The sequence below is a fragment of the Vicugna pacos genome, chromosome 26, assembly GCF_048564905.1.
Source record: "Vicugna pacos chromosome 26, VicPac4, whole genome shotgun sequence".
NCBI lineage: Eukaryota > Metazoa > Chordata > Mammalia > Artiodactyla > Camelidae > Vicugna > Vicugna pacos.
Window position 1 is genome coordinate 15,778,803 of NC_133012.1, and position 18,701 is coordinate 15,797,503.

The 18,701-nt window shown below is 41.3% G+C and overlaps 1 protein-coding gene across 7 annotated transcripts in view; it reads right to left on the bottom strand.

Moving 5' to 3' along the window:
* MTUS1 (microtubule associated scaffold protein 1) overlaps nt 1-18,701 on the bottom strand; it is a 130,030-nt gene that overhangs the window by 69,432 nt on the left and 41,897 nt on the right. The gene's annotated exons all lie outside the window — the stretch shown is intronic.

The following is an 18,701-nucleotide window of genomic DNA, read 5'->3' on the forward strand; positions in this document are numbered from 1 at the left end:
CACATTCATCAAAAGTGAATGTCACTGAAAGAATTTTTTCCTGCCAAACATGTAGAGGAATTCCAAGGGAGAAACAGGATGCATATTTGCCGCTAAATCACAGAATCAAAAATTCTGATTATTTGTAGTGCGTGGGACTTCTCTCATAACTACAGTTTCAACAACCCCCAACGTCTGACGTAAGACTGACTTACAATTATTGGCGTAAGTGCTCAGATCACTAGGGGTGCTGGCAACAGAGGAGGTGCTTCCTGTCCTCCGCAGCGCAGAACTTTTCAAAGACACTTTGGATTTAGGAAGAAGAGGTCTAGGCAAAATCACCCAAAATGGCTGTGCAGGTTTCAAGGATACAGGTTTTCCTTGAGGGTTAAAATAAAAATTTAAAAAAAAAAAGGGTTTCCATAGCTATTCACTCCAAAAGCTTTCAGCTTGTAATCTGAATTCCTACACTAACAAGCGAGTCAAAATATAAAATGAATATTCTGAATCTTACAAGAAGGGTGCCTATAATTCTATAACCTGAAGTAATTAACTCGCATCTTCTGTGACAAAGACCAGAAGAGCCACACGAGAGAGAAGCTTTTGGCAAAGTTGAAATCAAGGAATAAACAACTTGATATGACCTCCCCCATCCTTTTGATTAAAAAGTAAACAAATTAGTGCATTCACACACCAGGCTACCATATAAAAAAATAGGTGAACGTTAAAAAAAAAAAAAGAAATAGGAAGGAAGAAAAAGTCAATTTGATGAGAAAAACTTCATTTTAAAATGCCTAATGCCTAACAGCAGGTGGTGCTATATTATTAGCATTCTTTTTTTTTATCTTCCCTTTTCATCTTTACTCCTTATTTGCCAAACTTAAATGTTCTTCCCTCAAACTCTTAACTCTTGCTTGCAGCAAAAGTGTTTCTGCTTATTGACAAATCGACTAAATATATATATATGCTCCCCGTTCTCTGGCATCTCTGGAACTGCACCATCTGGATGCTCACACCTGCTACCTGAATACAAACATTTCCCAAGTTCACGCCTTTGCTCACAATTTCCTTTTTTCCCGTTTCTCTAGGAGACCCTATTTTATTGACTGTCCTCTCACCACAGCCCTACATGCATGAATCCCAAATTCTCACCTGAGGCTTTCTCTTGAATCCCAGTGCCACTCACACGTTAAAATCCCCGTTGAACATTTCAACTTGGACAATTAGACAACTTCCTACCTACTGATGCTAATCATAACTAAGTTTTCCTTTTTCCCCAACCTCAAAACATTGGAGTGATCTTTCTCCCCCATCAGATTCCCGTATAATCTAGCACCAAGTGTCTCAAGGCTACTAGGATCATATCTGAAGACTATCAAGAGTTGAAAAAGTACTTAGCTGAAAATGACAGTGTCACATGTTACTGAAGGTGCCATAAAGGGATAGTTTTCCCAAAAAGTAATGTTCACTGCTTTGTCCCAGTTATTTCACTTACACAATTCTCATTTTAATAGAGTGAAAGAGCTGAATGAAGCCCCTCAGGTCTGGCACATAGAGCTGCCCTGCCTGCAGCCTAAGCCCAGACTGTTCTTTCACACCCGTGTGTGCTCTGCTCCAGCCACCCCCGTTTTCTCTCTGACCCCAGGATGCACTATTCCAATCCACCAGGCACATCATGTCTTTCCAAAGAGGTCTTCCTCCTCCCAATCCAAACCCTGCAAATCCTTATCCACTCCCGTACATGTTGCCTGAGTAACTTCATTAGACCCTAACATCCTGCCCTTCCATCCTTTCCTGTTCTATCGTGTTGATTTCGTGAACGTGTAAACTAAGGTCATGACCCAACCTGAGATCTGTGATTCCCCCGTGACCTGCAGGAGGACATTATATTCAACCCTCTTAATTAATATTTAATTTTAAGGACATAGAAGGCAGTCCTAGAGTTGATTCCTACCAACTTCCATCCCCTTATACTTCGACATGCCACCCCCCCGAACACAAGTGCGTGTGTGCACACGCACACACCCCTTTTCACTTTTCCCAGACCTTTCACTCTAGTCTTCTGCTGTGCTCATGCCTGTGACTGCAATGCCTCCTTTCCTCCGGTCCCCAAACTCTGCCCAGTGAACACAAGGTTAGTTGATGATTCTCTTAAATCCTTGCTGCTCATTTGCGGCCCCACCCCAGATCCATAGAATCAAAGCCTCCCTTTTAAAAAGATCCCCAGGTCATTTAAATACACATTAAGTTTGAAAAGTACAGTTGGGAATCACACACTCTTTGTAAAGCCCTTCCTTCCAGGACACTCCCGTCTGAGTGCAACGGACCACACCTTCCTTGATGCTCTCTTGGACTAGTCTTTATGGTCCCTGAGAAGAGAAAAGAGAGCCTGATGCAATTCCATCCTTGAGGACCTAGCAAAGTGTCTAGTGTGGAGTGAGACAACAAATGTTTGCTCAATGAATTAATTTTTCTTTTGAGGCCAAGAATTGGGTGGGGGTAAATAGGGAGAGGCTGGAAAAGGGTTACCAACTTTCAGCTCTCAGACACATAGGATCTGAGGATAATGGAAGGCACGGTGACCACAGCTGACACACAGCGTCATCACTGTGTTGAACTGCCAGGGAAAAGGACAATGATCTCACACACACACACCCCCCAAAGATAAAGATGCAAGGTGATGCTGTGTTCATTAACTGCATGGTGGGAACCCTTTCACAATGTATAAGTATATAAATACAATTTAATACCTTAAAACTGTCAATTATACCTCAACGAAGCCAAAAAATGTAAAATTGTTATGATAGTAATAGTTACTTAAAAAATTTGTTAAAGGCCAAGAGTAAAAGGACAAATTTTGACAATGTCTTCTCTCATCATCTATATTGAAGCATTCAACACTTAACCAAATTTTTATAAGCTTATCCGTCCTTTGCTAACAGACTTTTCAGTCTATTAATTAAAGGGAGACATTTTTCTTTATATTTCTTATGTAATTAGCAAATAATAAATACTCCAATAGCCATTTGATTTTTTAAATTTATATTTGGCCACTGGTTTTAACTGCTCTTGGAGGGACAGATACACAGATTTTTAGAATATAAATTTACAAAACTGTTGCTCCTTCAGCAAAAGCATTCTGATGAGTCATCAATCATTGGAAACAGTAAGCAAGGCTGTGCAAGTAACAGATGAAAATTTCTGGGCCACAGACACAATGCAGTCACGGCTCAGCAAGTTTGGAAAATTAACTTATTTTTCAGAAAGGGATGTCCCACAGCTTTGTATCTGAAAGCATTGAAGGTTTACAGACATTTCTCAGTGTGCCTCAGAATTACTACACCCCTGTCCCCTCTCCCGTTCCAACACACAGCCTGGCACCAGGAGCACACCTACCCCCACACCCAACCATCAGTGCCCTGACCTGCCCCCTCCCACTGCACAAGTCTCACTGTCACCCCCACCAGTCCTCCCCTTCCACCTAAGGCAAGTTGCAGTCCCAGCCTCTCTTCCTACCATCACCCTCGACTGGTAGGCACTGGGGGCCCAGGACCGTGCCTACTTCACCCACGGACTAGCTCCTCTGAAACTGAGGCTAACCCTCACAGCACACTACTATTACTATCCTCAGTTTACAGAGGAAACTACTCAAGTGGTTAAATGGCGCACATGGGTCACACACCTTGAACCAGTGACAGAGAGGCCCAGAATGCAGGCAACTTTCCCTCTGCTGTGCCCTGGACCAGAAGGGCCAGGCTCGGGAGGCCAGCTCGACTCCTCCCCTTGCTAGGGAGGTGTTCCTACGGTGCAGTGCTAAAATCGGTGGGGCCGCAGCAAAGGTACCACTGCTTTACCAACAGTCCTAATGTTTAACCTGACAGCAGAGCTGACCTAGAGGACCTGCAATTGGACCTCATGTAAAGCAGCAGTAAAACATACACATCATAAGCAACATTAAAAGCAAGGTATGGCAACACTGGGCTGAGCGTCTCTGAGAAGCCTAAATACCAAATTCTTCAACAGTGAAATCAATACAGGACTGCTCCAACTTCCAGCTCTGAAAAGGTGACACTTACCAGTTCACTTCACATTGTGTAGCTTATCCCACGTGTGAACCGTAAAGGTTTAAGATCTACCTGCTGAGATACTATTGACCTTCGTGGTTTATTTTAAGCTCATGCTGTTAGCATCAACCTACAGAGAGACAACAGATTTGTTCTGATTCTGTAATTACAACCATCTTTTGTCTAGGGAAAAGTCTGGAAGGGGTAACATTTTCACTTTGCCTTAGAGAGTAACACAGAGAATCTACTGGATTCGAAGCAAACCTTCATCAAACAACTTACCTGGAAAACCATCTCGAAAAATCCGATTAAATAGACTATTATTCAATAACAAAAAATCGTTAAGGAATGACTTACAAAACTGAAAATCCAAAAGAAAGATTTATCAAGAGGCAAAAAAAGGACAATGCTAATATTATCCTATTTCTTTTAAGTTTATACTTATCTATATACTGAAAAATTCCAGAAGGATAACAGCAAAATTTTCTGGGCCTCCTATGCAATACGTGCAGAAGAGAAGGGGCAGGAAAGGGGAATTTTCCCTTCATACTTTTCCAAGTGAATTTTTTTGTTAATAATAAGCCTATTTTTATAATAAAAACTAAAAGATATTATTAAAGTCAATGGATCAGATGAAACATACTCAAGACAAAGCAGATTAAAAAACTAAAAATGGATAAATTGGATCATTTAAAGTAAGCAGATTCTAATCATCTTTTTTATTCCTTTACATCTGTAAGTCTTAGGTATTCTTTAATCCTTTTAATTTTACTAGGAAAGAAAAAAGAAGTCAATGTCTTCATTGATGCTTTTATATGGCTATGATGAAAACAGTCACTGCTGTTTCCACTACTACTGGAAAATTCTTCATGATACCATAATAGTGTGTGTCCTCGGACTGGAAATTAACGCCAGACAATGAAATCCCGAATGGTGCTCCTTTGTTCTGACATTCACATGAAATGACCTGCTCTCCCCAAGCCTTCATGAGTATGGACTGGAATCACTCAGCTCCAGTGTGGCCTTCTCCATCCTTAAGGAAAGGCCTGGGACACCGCTCAGAAAACATGATCTAAGTAACGAAAGCTGTTTCCAAAGCCACAGAAACACCTACCAGTCAAAGCAAGTTCCCATCTCTGAACTCTCAACGAGACAAGAATGAATTCAGCTTTAATATTTTTTTCACAAGGCTATTCAGCATTGAAAAAATGACTCGCTGTTGTTCACATTTGGAAAAATTTGTGGGTTTTGAAGATGTTTCAATTAGTTGACAGAAGAACTTGACCACTGTACTAACCTGTATCAGAAGACACAGATCCTCTTCACAAATATCTGAGCAATGGGCTCACATGAGGGGCTGTGTTACGCAAGCGTTCAGCAGTTGCTTACACAGTGAGGTAACTGCAGGTGGTGAGGGTGCTGGAAACATCTGGCACCTCTCTGTAAATATCACTGCCAAGTGTTCTCAGTAAAAATGATTAACTAATAGGGAATACACTGCATCTCATCATATTAAAATATTTCGTTCTGTGATTTGTGTTGCTCGGTAGGAGCACAGGTATCTTGGGGAAGAAAAAAGAAAATGAGGCTGGAGAAGTGGACAGTTTATAGCTGGCGTTAAACAGTTTCCAGTTAAAGATGGCCCTAAATGCCAGGCTGAGAACTTTACACTGTAACTGTCGGAGTCGGGGTGTGGAGGGAAGTAGGAGTGGAGGGGCACTGCAGCTTTCTGGGCATTTGCATCAGAACTGGCTTGTGTGGTACTAGGGTGAAGAGCTGACCCAAGGGAAGAGTTTACAATCAGAGGAGACAACTTTGGAGGCTAGTGCACCTGCCGGGCTGGAGGCCATGAGGATTTTAACTAGACCATGAAAAGAAGATTGCTGAGGACAGTCTGAATATATAGTGTATATATTAATATATGCAATTTAAAACATATATTATTATTTATTATATGAAGTGTAATAAGTATTATTAAGGCATCCAAGGGCCATTAACTACTAGAGCCAGGAAGAAAATGTGCCAAATAAACAACATAGGAAGTTAACATACAAAAAATGAGAGTATGTTTATAGATATAATTATAACTTGGGTTCTTTAAACACAACTATATAGAGGAAGTGACCTTCGGAGTTATTATCTACAGTAACTAGGAATTATAATAAAACTAAAGTAAGGTTACCCAAAGGGATAAAAAAGAAACCAACAATAAGTTATGGGAGAAATAAGTTACACATATGTGAAACTATGGCTGCAGGTTCACTCTCAACTCAAAAGGACCACGTTCTCTCATTAATACTCATGCACATGTTACAAAATTTAGCTCCAGTGGTAGAGTATTGATGTCTAGAAGCTATTTAAATAGACCTGATAATCTGCTTACAAAATACTGTACAAAAAAGCAACAGCTTTCCCATGTACCAGGAAAGAAGAAGAGATTTTCTTTGCTTTAGTAACAAAAAGTAGTTGGGCACACAGACATGTATGCACACACACACTATTTCTATAAATACATGTGTCCAATACTGTTAGTACGATGAAAGAATTATAAAAATCAGGGGCATAAAATATTTGAGTAAGTGGGACATAAATGTTAATTCTTCTCTGAGTACATTAATAGACTAATATTTCTATCTAAATCCGTATGTCATTATTTTTAAAGGGGGATTGGGAAAAAAATTTAAAACAATTTAAACTAGTCTAGAGTAAGTAAGAATAGACAAAAAATTTTGGAACATAAAAATGAGGATTATAATCCAATGCTACCAACAAAAAAAATTTGATTAAAAAATGGGCAAAGGACTTGAATAGACCTTTCTCCAAAGATATACATTGGTCAAGAGGCACATGAAAAATTGCTCAACATCATTAATCATTAGGGAAATGCAAATCAAAACCACAGTAAGCTATCATTTCGCTTCTAACAGAATGGCTATTATAAAAATGACGGGAAATATTGTCATCAAGGAGGTGCAGAAATTAGAATCCTGGGCATTGATGGTAGAAGAGTAAAATGGTGTAGATGCTGTGGGAAATGGTATGATGGGTTCCTCAAAAAATTAAAAATAGAACTACCTTCTAATCAAGCAATTCAGCTTCTGGGTATTTACCCAAAACAACTGAAAGCAAGATCTTCAAGAGATACTTGTACACTCAAGGTCACAGCAATATTCACAATAGCCCAACAGTGAAAGTAACCCAAGTGTCTACTGACAGATGAATGAATAAACAAAATGTGGCATATAAATACCACGAAATATTCAGCCTTAAAAAAGAAGGAGATTCTGACAGGCTGCAACATGGATGAATCTAAAGACATTATGCTAAGTGAAACAAGCCGGTCACAAAACGACAAATAACGTATGAGTCCCCTTACACAAGGTACCTCGAGTCATTAGATTCATGGAGGCAGAAAGGAGAATGGGGGCGCCAGGGGTTGAGGGAAGGGAGAAGGGGGAGGTAGCGTCTAAGGGACAGAGTTTCAGCTGGAGAAGATGAAAAGCTGCAGTGTTGGTTGCACAACTCTGGAAATGGGCTTAACACCACCGAATTGTACACCGAGAAGTTATTAGAATGGTAAAATTTTTATATTTATATATATTATATATATGTATATACATATATATTATTTTATATACATTTATATATGCTTTATATTTATATATTATATATTTTACAAAGTTTAAAAATAGAAAGAAGGAACTTGGGCTACTAGTTATTATAGGATATTATAAAACAGTACAACAGCCTATTAAATGGCATACAATTATATGGGCAGGTTAATAAACTGGTGTATCAATCTCAGAAATATAACAATTCAGAATAAAAGAGATTTCAAGTCAGTGAAGACATTTATTTGTAGTATTAAGATATTTGAATTTAAAAAAAAATTAAAATCTGAGAAGCACCATGGTGTAGTGGTTCAATGCTGACAGCTTAGAGCCAGACCGCCTAGGTTAAACGCAGCTCCACAGCACACTGGCTGTGAGCAGGTTACCTAACCTCTCTGTGCCGTTTCCTCACATATAAGAATGCGGGTGATTACAGTGGTACTTACTCCACAGGTGCTTGTGAGAGTTAAGTGAGTTTATATTTTTAAATGCTTAGGACAGCAGCTGGCATATTGTGACATAAATATTAGCTACTAGTTTCTCAGCATGCACCAAAAAGTTACTAAAATTGGATCAAAAAGGAAAGGGTTAAAACAAAAGCATACAACTTCACCATGATTAAATACAGATCAGTCTTCTCCTTCAGTAGAGAAGGTCTTGTTAAACATAAAAACATATGAAAAATTAGAAGAAAAGATGTATGTGACTATAAAAGTGGAAAAATTTAAAAATCACCATAAGCAAAATAAGTCATACAGTAAAACACAAGACAAAGGACAATGTCAAATCAGTAACAAAGAATCACACATCTCCAAACAGTACAAGTGAGCAAAAGCTCTAAACAAGAGTAAATTAAAATAATCAGCACAATTTTATGTTCAATTTAACCTTTAACCTTTTTTCTATTTAACCTTTTCCATTTAACCTTTTTTTCCTCTCTTCAGTTTAACCTCAACTTAACCTTTAAGTCTAACATCTTTCCTGGCTCCCCAGCTGTCATTCCTAATCCCCATTTCTGTCTCGCGTATCCTACGGAAGGGTTTAAAGAGCCAAATATTTGCATTCCTAACCTTTCTTCAAATTAGACCGCATGATCCAGTCTGTGCCAATAAGACTTAAAGGTGAGAGTGCTGGGGGTACAAGGAGCTGAATGAGGTCTCTCCTCCCTGGTGAAGGCAGGCAGGCTTGTCCGAGAAAGGCACTGTCTGGGACGCTGTCCATCCTTAGGCACAGCAGCAGGAGGACTTAGCACTTGGAACTCTAAGACTTTCTTAACAGTCACTGACAAAAACAACATGCTGAGGCAGGAGGGGCAGAAAGATGCCATTACTGGAACTGCCTACCTCTAGCTTACTGTTAAATAAACACATAACCTTCTGGTTTAAACCAAACTGCGTCTTGATCTACTGTATTCTCCATCAACAGCATTTGATGCCGCTGAGTCCTTTCTCCTTGAAAGGCTTTCTCTACCGGGCCTCCAGAACCCCACTCCTGACTGACTTCCCTCCTACCTTCCTGGCTGTCCCTTCTTGGTCTCCTTTGTGATTCCTCCTCGTCTCTCTAGCCCTTTAAAGCTTAGGACCCCAGAGGTACTTGGAGGAGTACTCCATGGAGGTCCCCAACGTGCCCCTGACCTGTTCTCTTTCTGCTCTTACTCTCTGGGCGATCTCATCCAGTCTAGCAGCTTTAAATACCATTGAAATGTTGATGAATCCCAGATTTACCTCCCTAGACCAGATTTCTCCTATGCCCTCTAGACTTGGATAGCCAACTCTCTACTCCATGCCTTTGCTTATGTATGTATCTGTGATTCATCTCAACTTGGCGTCTCTTCAACCGAGATCCTGATACCCACCTTCCAACATCCATGTTGCCATCATCCTTCTCCATCTCAGCTCATGGCAGCAGCATCCTCCCACTGCTCACACCAAAATGTTTAGAGCCATCTCTGACTCTTCTCTTCCTGTTCTCACCCTCACCCCATCAGCAAATCCTGTTGTCTTTATTTTCAACACATATTTCTAGAACCTGTAGCCCCTCCAACACTTCCACCTAACCCTCCCACAACCCTGGTCCAGGACACCACAATCTCCCGCCATGATTATAGAGATACCTCCACATTTATCTTTCTGATCTGGCCCCCACTCCCATTCAGTGTATTCTTTGCACAGCTATTAGAGCAATTTTGTTAAAATAAGTCACTTTGGTTTAAAGCCAAAGCCCTTATAATTTTTCAAGACTGTACATGATCTGGCTCTCTACCACCTGTCAAGCCTCATTGCCTATTTCATGTTTCCTTATGTCATTCCTTGCTATTCCTAGAGTTATCAGTCCTGCTCCACCTCCAGGTCTGTCCAGCTGTTTACTTTGACAGGTACGGTTTTCTTCCAGATATTCACACTGCTAGCTTCCCTGGGCCTTTACTCAAGAGTTACCTCTCCCTCTCTCACCACCTCACACACCCCTACATTTCAAATCCCCTCTTCTGTGCATTACTATTTCTTCTCTCTTTAGGACTACACACTGTCAACCATCCTATATCCTGTATTCCCCTGTGAATAGCCCCTCGCTCCCACCAGAATGTAACTTCAAGGAGGCACGTTTTGATCTTGTGTTCTGTACCTCAGCACTTCGACCTTTATATCTCATGTTTCCAGAAAATATTTGGGTGCCAAGAATATGCCAACTGAAGGGGGTCAAAAAGGTACAAACTTGCAGTCATAAAATAAATCAAGAGGATGCAATGTAGAGTGTGGTAACTCATTAATAATACTGTATCACATATTTGAAACTTGCTAAGAGAGTACATCTTAAAAGCTGTCACAAGAAAAAAATATTTTTGTAACTGTCTATGGAAAAAAATTAAAGAATATGCCAATTAAAATAAGATACCATCTTGTGCTTCCCTAAACAGTGAATATTTGGCAAGAGTGTTAAAAATGTCAACACATGGACTATAGCCAATATTTTATAATAACTATAAATGGAGTACAGCCTTCAAAAATTATGAATCACTATATTGTACATCTACTACATATAATATTATACAGTAACTATATTTTAACTTAAAATATATATATTGGCTAGGGTCGTGGGAAACAGGCTTACATACTCGGAGTAGGAGCACAGACTTGTATGTGGTTTCTGACAGGCAACTTGGCAACATGTCTCAAAAGTCTTAAAAATGCTCACGCCCTCTGATTCCACCTAAAGGAATGTATCAAAGTAACTTATCTGACCACTTAAGTACTTACGTACAAAGTTCTTCAGGGTAGAGTTGTTTAACACACTGAAAATCACTGGAAACAACTTCAAGTTCAAGGAAGTTTGAAGAAATAAATCACAGCACATTCAGATGATGACACAGTCATTTTAAACCAAATTTTAAAAAGTTATTTAAAAATTCAAGAATCTAGGAAAATAGACACCACACCTTTTAAGTGAAAAAGAAACTTCAATCAACTGATGAAGTGCCTACTGACTGTTGGGGATGGGGTTCCTAGAGCAGCAGGAACTGTTTGTCCCCCTTAGAAATATGTAAGCATATGTGCAAGAGAATATTCAAAAAGAAAAGGCAGTGGACCGGTAGAAATTATGAAGTTAAAGACTATGTGGCATTGATGAGGTTAAGGGTGTGTTTTTCCCCCTTCCCATTTTTAAAGTGCTATACTTTTTAAACTGCCTACTGAAAAGGGGGCATTGGAAACCTAATGTGATGTCCAAATTAACTGGTTCAATTCAAGATACAAGATGGTTTACCTTGCTTGGGACAATGCTCCCCATGTTCCTTTCTTGACACGGACAGACTTGGGCTATGTCCGAACCTCTTCTCTTTGCTGATTGACAGGACACCAATGCCCTGCTTCCTAACTGCCCACCTGCCTTCCTCCGTATGGCCATGCCTCCTGCACTGACTCTGTCCTCCGTCTGAACTCTAACTGTTCCTTCATCTCTACTTCCTAGTGTGCCAGCCAAGTCCTGAAAAATACCTTAATCCATATGCATCCTTCTTATCTTTTATTCTTGGGTCTCAGTGGCAAAATTTAACAGCAGAAAGCATGAACATAAAGCAAGACTGGCCCTTATGTAAGGGCGTACCTCTATTATATGAGAGAATTACCTACATTATTGCAAGAAAGAATAAACAAACTTCGATATTTGTTATCTTACCCTCTTCTGAAATGTTACAGCTCTTTTCTACGGTATTAAAAGGACAGATGTGATGAGGGACAAACTGGCCATCTCCACACCTTGGCTGACACCTTGAGGGCAAGAATCATGTCTCATCCAGCTCACGATTCCTCAGGCTCTGGGGTATAACTTGCAGAATATACACCTTCAAACTGTCTAAGTGAACAGATCTTCCAAAACGCAGAATTTCTGTAACATTTCACATTTATATATTGCAAACGGTGATTTTAGTATTCTGCATTCTTGAATTAGCTAAGGCAATATTCCATCAGTAGGGTACCAGAAACTGGACTCTGCATAACCACCACCATTTGCTTAAATGCAAGAGAAAACTCAGAAGCTAAAGTCACAGCAGTACAGGTGAGCCACAACGGAAACAGCAAGTCTTAAGAGGGCAGTCATTTGACAGAGAAACAAGAACATTCCATAAAACAAGGTTCTCATGATGACTTGAAACACAGAAGTACCGCGTTTGTGGTGATACTGTCAGTACCTTCAAGTATGTTCACAGCATGTTGCTGCTTCAGGGGCAGAGTAAACAAAAATAACTTCCTTATTCACTGGCCTGGGAACACGTGTCCCGAAACTGAGGGTGTAGTAAAGTCAAAGACTCGGGTTTTCCCAGCCACCACAAAGACGGCGAAGAAGGGCCTTCATAGGTTCACCCGCAGATCAGTCCGCGTGGTCGTGAATGGGCTCACCCGGCGATCACACCGGGCATCCTGACGCGAACAGAGCGCACGCGCGAGCCTCCTGCTCCGTAGAAGCCAAGGCTCACCAGCAGAGCTACCCTGGACCATCAGGTCACTGAGACTCAGGACTCAACGTTGTCTTCAGTTTGTTTCCCTTCCTAAGGCTACAAAAATAAACCAGTCAAGAAAATCTGCACGAGTTCACCTGAAAGAATTCACCTAACCTCAAAAAAATAAGACAGAAAATACAAAAGAGGAAGCTGCCCGCTATCCATAGGGCTCCTTTCAATCTTCATGCTTCGTCCCCACCATTTAACCTCTAAGTGGATCTGCATCTACATACTTCTGCACTCCTTTATTTCAAAGACCTACTTGCCGGTGCGCTGGACACCTTCTGATGCTTCCCTGGCCTGGCTGGCTGTCACCCTGTGGCTCTCAACCTCATCTGCTCTTTGCCTGCAGGCGTCCTGACCCTCTGCACACTGGTGCTGTCTTAAACCTCAAACATGTGCACGCCCCAGGAGCTGCCTTCTCAGGCTTTAGGCTCTTCAAATTCAACAACCCCCAAACAAAACCCATCATTCTCCTTCTGACTATTCCGCATGTCACCTCATGGCCACCTGGACAAGAAAGCCGAGGAGACACTGGGGACTGCTCGCCAATGGAGCTTACCAGGCCCTCTTCCTCCAAAGCATATTTAATATACTCACTCTGCTTTCTCCCCAAAAGCACGTGACTCTCACACGTTTGTGCCTAGATGATTAGAGCTGATCTGCCTCAACCTTCCTCGGGGCTCACCTGTCGCTTGGCCCGACACACGGTCTGCTTGGGGCACATGGTGCCCTGATGTCCCTCAACATGCTGTGCCCTGCAAACCTCTACCATTTGCACCCTGGGGAATGCCAGCCACCTCCCATGTCTGGCAAAGCCCCACGGGCACATTCCAAGGCCAGTTCAATGTCACCACTGTTCCCCAGTCTTCCCTCGGGCTAGGTTAGTGGTGTTCCCTTTACTGTGGCCACAAAGTACTTCACACAAGTTTCCATTCAAGTCCAGCCAGACAGCATTTTTAAACACCTGTTGTGTAATAGGTACACTGTGCTGAGCACTGGAAAATATAAAAATAACTAAGACCTGGACTCTACCCTTATGGAGCTCACAGACATGTAAGAAAGTAATTATAGCACAGCATAATAAATGCAAAGTACCACCGAGAACAGGACAGTTCGGCTGGGCGCTGAAGAATGAAGAGGCTGCATTCAAAGGATTTTCTGAAATTCCCCTTTTCACCTCATTCTCCAACCAGTGAGCTCATTAAAAGGGCAAATTAATCATGTTAATATTCTCTGAATCTAGTGAACCGCCCAGCACACAGTAGGCACTCAGAACATTTCTTGAATGGATAAGTCAGACTGCAGAGTCACACACTAGCAGAGTTTAAGAGTCAGTCCATGAAGCAGTCTTCTCCAGAACTGCTTGCCAAGTGAGCAGAATTCTCTGGAGTGCCTGCAAAATGATCAAGAATTCACAAGGAAGAAAAGAGAAGATGCTTGTCTCCTGGTACCACAAGGCCCTACTTGGTTGGCCTCATCCCCACTTCCTGCCCCACCACACACACACATGACCTCACCCTGATCTTTGCACCTGCTGTTCCCTTCACCTGGAAAGTCCTTCCCTCTGATAGCCCAGTGCTTCCCTCCTTCTCCTCTGACAGGGTTGGCTCTAATGTGTCACCCTGTGTAAAGATCTGACTCCCTTCCCTGCTTGGCTTTTCTCTTCGGCACTGACCATCATACACACTAAACATATGATCTCCCTTGTGTTGTGAGTGAGCGAGGGTGTAAGTGTGTCAGAAGGACTGAGTATGTGACGGACAGGAGGCTTCGAGGCTAGACCGCCTGGCCTGAGTCCTGTCTCCGCCAATTACTAACTTGTAACTTTGGACAAACTGCTTAAGCTTTCAAAACCTCAAAATCCCTATCTGTAGGATGGGGAAAATCACAGTATGTGCACCTCATGAGTTGTGAGGATTAAATGAAATTACGGATTTAGAAAGCTTGGAACAGCTTTCATTAGCACTCAGAACACCTTACTACTATTATTTTTAAGGCAAGAAACCTTGAGATACATTCTTTAAAAAGTGGTTTAATTACATATAAAGACAGAAACATCTTTAAGCAACATACTAAAGTTCGCTTTTGGAATACAGGTGATCATTTCTGGCTTTTAATAATTAACTTCTGCAAATCTGAATACATTTCTCATAATTTTGCTAGCTATGTCTCTCAAATACTTGCCTAGAAAAGGCCAAAATGATATAAAAGTAAATTGAAAAGATTTTAAATTCCCTTTAACACTATATAAACAAGAAACCAGTTTTCAAAAGCAACTGGGCAAGAAAGAAGAGAAACCTACAAAGGCAGGCGAGTCACTACAGGTCTGGGGTGTACTCCTGGTTTGCGAGGAATTTATTTCATTAACCCACAGTAAACCGAATTAAAACAAAGATTTTCCCTTTTGAAATGGTCTTTAGTTTTCTTCTGGAGAAAGAGAAACAACATCTTTCATGAGGCCTTTCTTCAGGTTCCTTATGATCACACAGGCCCCTGAACGTTCTTTTCTTCCAAATCCTAAAGCACTTAAGGACCTTTTCCACACCCCTTACAGATCCCTCTGTGTCGCTCTGTGGTTGCTGCAAGATTTGGCACCCCCACCCCTCGGGTAGTTTCAAAGGCCGGGAGTATATTCTGTTCTCTTTCCGTAACCCTGCCCAGCTCAGGCTGCTCACTGGCAGGGCACTTACATGTGTGCACGAAGAAAATGAAGGAACACACCCATTTACAATCTAAAACCTGCTAAGAACTGGCGTTACCGCTCAAAGAGGGTGGCAAGCAGTCTGCGAAGGTGCCTGAGTAGCTCTCGGAGTATTTCCTCGGCAGTTATTCACTCAGCTGCATTAATTTGCAATAAGCATGTAAAATCATTTACATTATGGTAAAGTGATACAGAACGTTAAGCCAACGGCCTTAACGCCACATTTTGTAAACCATTCAGCTGAGCAAAGAATTTAAACATCCTTTATTAAAATTAAAAATTCACTTTTCAAAACTCGTGGTCAGACTAATAGTGTTTCTTTAGACTAATAATGTGAAAGGGCAGAGCGTGGATCCCAGAGCCCTGTCACCTGGTCTGCATCTACCTCGGCCACTTCCTAGCTGCATAACCTGGACAAATTACATAACTTCTCTGTGAGGGCTTCCTCAACTGTAAAACGCGGAAAAGCCTCACAGAACTATTGTGAGGATTAAGTGAATTGACCAATGAAATGATAAAGACAGAGCCTGGAACCTGTAAACATTTAATAAGTGTGAGCTGTTATCACTGGTATTACAATTATTACTCGAAACAGTTTTCCTTGCTTACCTTATTTAATTGAGTGGTTAAAACACATACATACTCCAAAGAAGCAGAGATAGTTTGCATATGGTATGTTATAATCCCTTACAATCTGGTTTTATCTAAATTTCCAGATTTTTACTTTTTAGTTTCCAGTTTTAATGAGATACCACTGACACACATCACTGTATACATTTAAGCATAATAGTTTGACTTACATGTTTTGTGAAGTGATGACCACAGCAAGTTTAGGTAGCGTCCACCACCTCATATACACAAAACTGAAAAAAACTTTTTTTTTTCCTTGTAATGAGATTCACTCTTAGGATATACTCTCTTAATAACTTTTCTACGTATCACGCAGCCGTGTTAACTACAGTCACATGCTGTATATTCCAGTGCCTAGACTTTGACAAATGAAATGGAAAAGTTCCACTGGGTTTAATTATAATTCTCATACTCATTTTACAGCTTCAAGAAAAAGGCTATTTCAACCCCAGGTCTGGTTTTCTACTTAGTTCTCTGAAAAGATTTATTGAAAACCCCAAATTGGCTGGAACATTCCTGCTGGTTACCTTTCAGTAGAGTAACTATGTATGTGTACAGAGGATGTCCATTTGGTTTCAATTTTCTGAGACACAAACGCTTCATTGTACAGTAAATGGTAACACGCTGTCCATGATCCAAAGGCACATTGTTTTTTGCTTCTTGATTTTCTGTTCTACTTTTAACTCTGTGGTGATTAAGTTTCCTGTCCCCCACAACAAACGCCTCTCAATTTATTGTGAGCATGCAAACAAGTTAGCTGCTATTAATTTTTTAAAAACATAGCATAGCATAATCCAGTGAGTCCGCCAACCATTAAAATGAGAAAAAAAAAAAACTCAAGTGCAAATCCAGAAAATTTCTGGTTACACTATTTTTTTTTCCATTTATATATGGAAAACCAGGTTAAATATAATTCAGTTTTTAACTTGGATTGAAAACTCTGCGTGACTCAGAGCTTATTTACACAGGTTCATAGAAGCTCAATAAATTTCCTGTCTTCAGTAAGACTAAGCAGACCTACTTTTCTCTCTTTAAGGCACTGCATTCTGTAGCACACAGAGAAGGGACTTAAAAACTGTGTCACTCCTTGGTGGGATCGCCTACATAAAAGAATCCCATCTTTTAAAATACATCCTGGGCACTGGCCTCGTTTCATAAAAGGGCGCGCGCCTCAGGTTTTCTGGGATTTGAGCACCATGTGGTCCACAGAATCACACCAGTAGCAGCCACTACTCAGAAGATGAGGTGAGCTTCAAAATGCCCCTTAGAAAGCTAAGGGCTGCCAAAGCTGATGGGGCCACCCCCCCTCAAACCCTCACACTTCACAGAAGCCCAGGGAGGTTGAGCGACTTGCATAGGTAGCTCCCTGGCACCCCGGCTGCACTAGAAACCAGGGCTCCTCTCAACCAGCCAGCTCGCCAGTGGCCACGGCCCTGTGAGCCCCCAGGTCCCAGGAGCTGCGGACACGAAGCAGGAAGAGGCGCCTCATCCATCGGAAAGTCCCCAAGTGGCAGCATCAGTAAGAACCAGAGTTTTGATCTCACTTGTGCCTCCGCTCCCCAAACTGCGGCGACTTCCCAAATAAAGACTGCTGCTTCTCTCAACATCTTTAGCACCTCTCCTCTTCCTCCCAAAGGATGAACACTTCAAGCTGACAAATTCAGCTTTCCCACTCTGCTCCTCGGGGGACAGAAATGGGAAGGCGTGCAGATCCCTCCTCCTCCAGCCACACCTCTTCCTGGGCTTGCTCCTCGGGACCCTCAAGACCTGACGCAGGAGGCCTGACCCTAAATAAGTCACCCTTAAAACACATCTGCATGCTATGAGCTTCTCACCAGGGAGCTTCGTGATCGAAAATACTAAGGTGTAGACCAGTAAAGAGGTTCCCCTGGGATTTAGCTGGGTTTGTTAGTTTCTGCAAAATGTTCTCACATGTGTGGACACCTAACTCTTGAGGCACCTTTCCCACCAGACCATTCAATAGCAGTCACTATTTTTATAAGGGAACCTACTTCTAAATCTATCTGACATGCCTTTAATTTGCTCAGCCTTGTACCTGCTAACATGAGGGTGTTCCCTGCAGAGTGTTCTCAGTCATCGGAAACGGCCAGCAGGCGTTCCGTCTTAGTCCCTGTGAAATGGGCTGACCTTCCCATTTCCTGTCCTGATAATGTAACAGAGAGGAATCTGAACCTCTGCCAAACTTCAGAAGGTACTGAACAGCTACCCTGGAAGCTCTCGAATTTATAAACCTAATATGACTTCATTACTTCTAATACACAAACCAACATAAATAAAAGTTCCTATTAGAAAAGTTTAACTTTTTAGTCGCCCTTCTATTGCTGAAAATTCGTAATACATCTTTCAGTAAAATTCAAGAAAAAATTAGTCTTCATATGTGATGAGGGCACATTATGAAACTAGTGTATAACACCAGAATAATTAAGCACTTAATCATTGGTAAAACATTTATAAATGACATGACGTGTATATATACCAGATGTGTATTTATATGCACATGCTTCTGGCTAGACTTTAAATTGGTTTATGCACACATCTCTCTCCTCAATCAGCCTTTTCATGGTTCAAGGACAGGGCTCTGTCTCTGACTTCTTTGTCTATCTTCCCTCTGCAGGGTGCTGGCCCACAAAAGGCTAAATGCTTTAGTGACATAATGCATTAGTGTTCTGTCATCAAAATCTGTCATTCTGCTTCCTGAT